Raw genomic sequence first — 6,558 nt, 5'->3', positions numbered from 1 at the left:
AATCAAGCACATATTGGAAATTTAGATTTGCAAAATTAAAAAGGATTGAAGTGCTCTGTCAATTTAGTGCAATGGAAGAACTTTATGTTATTAAATTTGTATACAGTGGTACCTTGGTTTACAAACTTAATCCGTTCCGGAAGTCTGTTCTTAAACCAAAGCATTCTTAAACCAAGGTGTTGTTTCCCATAGCAGCGGGGGACTCAATTTACAAATGGAACACACTCAACAGGAAGCGAAACATGTTCTTATTACAGTAAGGTAAAGTTCACAAACAAAAACACCTACTTCCGGGTTTGCAGTCTTCTTAATCCAAGTTGTTCATAAACTAAGCTGTTCTTAAACCAAGGTACCACTGTACTGCCCTTCACCTGAAGATCACAGGGCGGTTCACAATGTAAAAATACAAAATAAGAACACAAAACGCATAATAGAACAAAAACAAACCAATAACCCCCCCCATCCCACAAACACATTTCAAAAAACCATAGAATGACCATCCAAGTAGGACCAGAACCGCCGCAAAGCTTACCCCCAACTCAGAGAGTACCATGGTCAATGGTATCAAAAGCTGCTGAGCATAGCTGCCAAGTTATCCCTTTTTAAAAGGGATTTTCCCTTATGCTGAATAGGCTTCCTCGCGAGAAAAGGGAAAACTTGGCAGCTATGCTGCTGAGAGGTTGAGGAAAATTAACAGCGGCACATTTCCCCTGTCTCTCCCCCAACAGAGCTCATCATACAGACTGACCAAAGCAGTTTCTGTGCTGAAACCTGGCGCAAACCCCGATTGAAATGGATCTAGAAAATCTGTTTCCTCCAAGAGTACCTAGACTTGGTCCATGACTGCCTGCTCAAGAACCTTGCCCAGGAAGGGGAGATTGGCTGGTAGTTACTTAGTTTCCAAATCCAGGGAGAATTTCTTGAGGAGTGGTTTATCCACTGCCTCCTTCAAGCGGGCAGGGACCACCCCCTCTTGCAAGGTAGCATTGATCACCTCCCTGGCCCAGCTAGCTGTCCCCTCCCTGCTAGTTTGTATCAGCCAAGAGGGGCAAGGGTTCAGAATGCAAGTTGTTGCCCTGACCAATCGAAGCACCTTGTCCACATCCTTGAACTTTACTAGCTAAAACTCGCCCAACACAACAGGAATGGAGACCCCTTGAGATTCATCTACCGTTAATAGCAGAGTCAAGATCCTGGTCACAAGCTTCATTCAGCTGGTCCACAGCATACCTGTAAAAAAAATGCAATTAATAATCATGCACCATCTAATACAGTAGTTGCTACAACAGACCGAGAAGTTATTTAGTGATATGCTAAGATGCTTAGCTACTTTCAAGTGGTTTATAAGGGGGGGGGGAGTTTGGGAATCACTGTGTTTAAAAAAGATAAAGGAATCACCACATCAGAGCAAAATAGATAGACAGCAACAGTTTTATATTTTTTAAAAAGTCACAACACTACTGTGCATGCTTCTTTCATGTGGCGAAGGCTTAACTGGTTGCCTGCCTCACTAGACTGGAATATGTACATTGTTAATTAATATGGGTGGTATGAGTTGAAAACCGCTTCAGCCTACCACAACTGCTTTGTATTTCTCCCCAAGAGATGTTGGCCCAGGAAAAGTGATTGCTTTAACCCACATGGTGACGCTCTGCATATCATTGTGATGATGCTATCACAGGCCCGCCAGTTTAGAATAAAAACAAACCTATCTGCTTGGAATTCAGAGGAAGTCAAAGGGGTGGAGAACGAGAGGAACTGCATCCCTATGATGTAAACAACAAACAGCCTTACGGTATTGCAAAGACTAACTTGGATGGATTGTGCCATAGTGAGGAGATCCTCTCACCGTTTCATCCTACTTGTGCTGTAAGATGTGCAGAGAAAGCTCTCTTTTGCATTCCACTGTGTGTGGGGTAGTCTCATTATGTGATGAAGCAAGAAAGAGCCTTCTCTGTAGTGGTGTCTTGCTTGCAGGTGGCCTTCCCTATAGAAGTGTGCCTTGAACAGACACTTTCCATCATTTTGGTGCCAAGTTTTATTTATTTATTCATTTATTCATTTATTTATTTATTTATTGCATGTACACCCCACCTTTTTTTCTCTAAGGAACTCAAGGTGGCAAACATTGGTTCTCCCCCCTCCTCGTTTAATCCCCAGAGCAACCCTGTGAGGTAGGTTCGGCTGAGAGGCAGTGACTGGCCCAAAGGTCACCCAGTGAGCTTCAGGACCAAGGGGGGGATTCAAACCCTGGTCTCCAATCACTATTCCACACTGGCTCTTATAAGTAAGAGATTTACAGTGGTACCTTGGGTTACAAACGCTTTGCGTTACAAACGCTTCAGGTTACAGACTCCGCTAACCCGGTAGTACCTCGGGTTAAGAACTTTGCTTCAGGATGAGAACAGAAATCATGCGGCGGCGGCAGCGGGAGGCCCCATTAGCTAAGGCGGTACCTCAGGTTAAGAACAGTTTCAGGTTAAGAACGGACCCCCGGAACGAATTAAGTTCTTAACCAAAGGTACCACTGTACAATACTTATTCGCAAAGGCATTTTTATTGTATTATGTCTGTGTGTGTGTGTTTAAACTGGCTTTTAATGGTTTGTATTTTTGTTCTATGTGACTGCGTTCTGTATTTTGCCCCCCACCCTGGCATCCGCTGAGCTAAAGGACAAGCTATAAATATTCCTCATAAGTAAATAATTCATTAAATAAAACTGTTAGTCATTGAGGTGCCACAAGGATCCTTTATGTTTTTTTGTTGAAGAAGAAGAAGAAGAAGAGTTTGGATTTGATATCCCGCTTTATCACTACCCAAAGGAGTCTCAAAGCAGCTAACATTCTCCTTTCCCTTCCTCCCCCACAACAAACACTCTGTGAGGTGAGTGGGGCTGAGAGTGTGTGACTAGCACAAGGTCACCCAGCAGCTGCATGTGGAGGAGCGGAGACACGAACCTGGTTCCCCAGATTACGAGTCTACCGCTCTTAACCACTACACCACACTGGCTCTCTTGGAACAGACTAATTGAGTTGCCTCTCTGGAATTCATCCCAAAAGTAGTTTGTGACAGAGATTTAGTTACTCATCTATGAACATAAGCCACTTATACTTCTAGCAATCAGCCCAAGTCATTGTGAGCGCTTCCAATGCTTGAACCAGTACTTTTTCCTAGGCAACCAGAATATGATAAATATTTATGACAAGCACTTGTTTTAGAGCCATGACTGTTGTGGTATTAGTGGTATTAGTGCTTTACATTTATAGTGTGGATGTGATCAAAGCCAGCTTCTGGGTACAGGCAGCAGATAGTTTGGATGAGGAAAGATCTTGGACTGCCCAGATAAACAGCAGAAAAGGAGGAGCCTGGTCCGTAATGAGTATTTCCTGTGCACAGAGTAAGACCTGCTCAGTCACCCACTGCCAAATGATTATTGCCAGGTAGGCTGTCATTAACTATAGCATAGTCAGGCTGCGTACACACTAACCCGTTTGGAGCACAAAAATATAGTTCATCTCAATCTGGAACTGTTCATGCTCATCTTCAACATGCTGCTTTCAATCAAAATTGATTCTAGATCCTGCCATGCACAAGGGTGGGGTGTGATTAGTTGAAACACATTATAAACCCCTCCCCTTATGATAGGATTATCCACTCCTCTTCCTCCCTGCACATGGCCCAGGTGAATGATGGAGGAAGTGGTGACTGCAATCTTGGTTGTTAGTCCACCCACAACGGAATTAGGTAGGTGTGGCTACACTCCCCCCCGCCTCAATTGCTGGAACCATCTACAAATGGACACACTTTCCTACTCTACAATTGTATGGTTATATGGCACTGCAGGGTAATGCAGAACCAACCTGCTTTATTTTCGGAATGAAACCAGTTTCTCAATAAGTGGTTTTCAGCAGGGCAAGAAGAAATGCAACACATCTAGACTGTGTGTGGACTATGTAGAAAAGGAAACTAATTACAGCAGAACAGAATGTTCGCAAAACTAACTTATTTGTCATGCTACTGAGAAAGTAGACATTTGGCCGCCATAGCGAAGCCCATGGCCCTATCGGACATAAGCAAAAAAGCTGTATAGAACAGGCTTCCATCTTGCAAAGTCAATAACTATGGCATTTCAGAACATTCCCATCTTGGTCAGCAAACAGTTGCTCTCAGAGCACATTAAGGCCAAGCCCTAATAAACACATGCAGTGCTATTTTTCTAGAAAAAAAGGTGCCAGAACTCACAATGAACGCCTCCCTTGTTCTCTTACAATGCCAATGGCATCCACCTGAGAGGTGCCAGAACTGAGTTTTGGTGAGTTCCGGCAAACTTCTGGCTGCCACCTTGGGGGAACTGGGCCATCTGGTTCTGAAGAAGGTTCAGATGCTTGGGGCAGGACTTTGATTTGCAGTTTAGATTGGGGATGAAGTGGACTGGAGCTCACCCCGTCACAGGGATTCGAACCGCCGACCTTCTGATCAGCAAGCCCTAGGCTCAGTGATTTAACCCACAGCGCCACCTGGGTCCCCGTTGCCGTGTTAGGTTGGGATAAAAGTGATGTTGTGTTACAATATGTTTTTGATGATGTGTGTTTTAAATGCCTTTTGTAACTTTCCTGTTACTTTTCCATAGGGGAGCTGTGTATGGTGCATCTTGGACAGATGTTTGGTTCCTGGGTGGGTGATGTTATGAGTTTGTGAGTAACAGGCACCCATAATTTCTGGGTTTGGTAAATGTTATAATTTAATTGATGCTTGGAGTACAGTATTGAAATAGGCTGCCAGGCGCTGGATTTAGCAAAGTGCTAAAAGACAGGCCAAAACAGTTTTTCTGTGTGTGCAGGAAATCGCCTGGTGAAGGAACCACCAAGGAAGGGAATAGGCAGAGTCATTAATCAAACAAAGACAGGGAGAGGAGCTACCAGCAAAGCTAAAACTGTGTGCCAGCCAGCAGATGGGTTGAGTCTTGCACTGTGCTCTGAGTAGTTAGCAAAAGACTTAGGACAGAGGTTTTTGGGGGGGAGTGGGGTGGGCGAGTTTCAGGATTGGAGTTGGCCTGCTGTAAGCGGGAGAAAAAATAGTTGCATTTTGTAAATGTTTTGCGAGCTGGAGAAAGCGGGGTCAGAGCACAATGCGGGCTAGCAGTTTGAACTCAACGTTGCACCCATGGGAGAAACAGGACCTGCTCTGTAAAGCTCTGAATTCCTCCACCGTAGGCTCAGGTTGTATATATGTGTAAATAAGCCATATGTCATAAAGACACCACAACAGTTGACGCTGTGCCTCATTTCCGAAGGAAACATAGACCTCGGACAAGCGCTGGAATCCCCCTGGAATCCCACACTGCTTGGAGGTCAGGGTGGCGTATAACAGTATGTTTTAACATTTTGATTCCGATTATTGCAACGTGCTTCCTCTGCCCCTGCTGCAACAAAACATGACTCTCCATCTCTACTGCCAGAGCAGGCACTGTAACCTTCCAACACTTTGACTTCACCCCCCAAAGGTGCACTCCTCCATGGTCTCCCAAGACAGACGGATGCCAACCAACATGCTTTGAGGTGCTTTATAGTATGCATTCTAGAAACTGATGAATATATAGTGCAAAATAAAATATATAGCTGTTGTTACTACTTTTTTCTCTCCCAGCTGCATTGGCTGCTTATCCGCTTCCAAGTACAAGTCAATGGACCTGCCTTGACCCATAAAGCCCCAAATGGCTTGGGGGCCGGGTAACCTGGAGGACTCTGGTGGAATCTACACACATATAAAAAAAGGCTGTGAAAATGCTTTTAAAAAAATGTTCTGAAAAATACACTGAATTTGCCATAGCTTAATGTTGCCATCTAGTTTCACATTTGTATATTGCACACTTTAAAACAGACATCCTCAAACTCGGCCCTCCAGTGGTTTTGGGACTACAACTCCCATCATCCCAAGCTAACAGGACCTGTGGTCAGGGATGATGGGAATTGTAGTCCCAAAACGTAGGAGGGCCGAGTTTGGGGATGCCTGCTTTAAAAGTTTTATTTGCCAGTTGTATAACTAAGTCCTCTGTCCCTACATACAATCCTTCCTGAGAATCAAGATCTTCAACAAAGGCCTTTCTTGCTTTACTTCCAGGTATCCAAAAGATGGTAATGTTTAATATGCTATTTTCTATCCCCCCCCCCAGTCCTTTGATGGCCACCAACTTGAATGACTTTAAAACAGAATTAGGCAAATTCATTGAGATCACGTTGTCAGTGGCTACCAACTCTGATGGTTATGATCATTCACTGTTTGCCCTCAGGAGGTTGGCTTAATTTTTTCCCTTTTAATCAGGTTTTTCGGCCCTCATACTGATTTGGGCTGCTGTGGGTTCTGTTGTTTTCTATCACTTGCTTACATTGTTATACTGGATTGAGTGTATACCACTCTGATCTCCTTAGGGAGGTAGAGCAAGATAAGGATTATTTTATATACATAAAGATCTAGGGATTTGTAGGCTGTAGAACTGGACTTTACAGATTCTTAGTGTTTGCCTGACAAATTGCTGTCCGCACACATCGAGCTGAAAAC

This window comes from Zootoca vivipara, chromosome 6 (genome assembly GCF_965207765.1).
Source record: "Zootoca vivipara chromosome 6, rZooViv2.hap1.1, whole genome shotgun sequence".
Classification (NCBI taxonomy): Eukaryota; Metazoa; Chordata; class Lepidosauria; order Squamata; family Lacertidae; genus Zootoca; species Zootoca vivipara.
Note: the sequence above shows the minus strand (reverse complement) of the source record.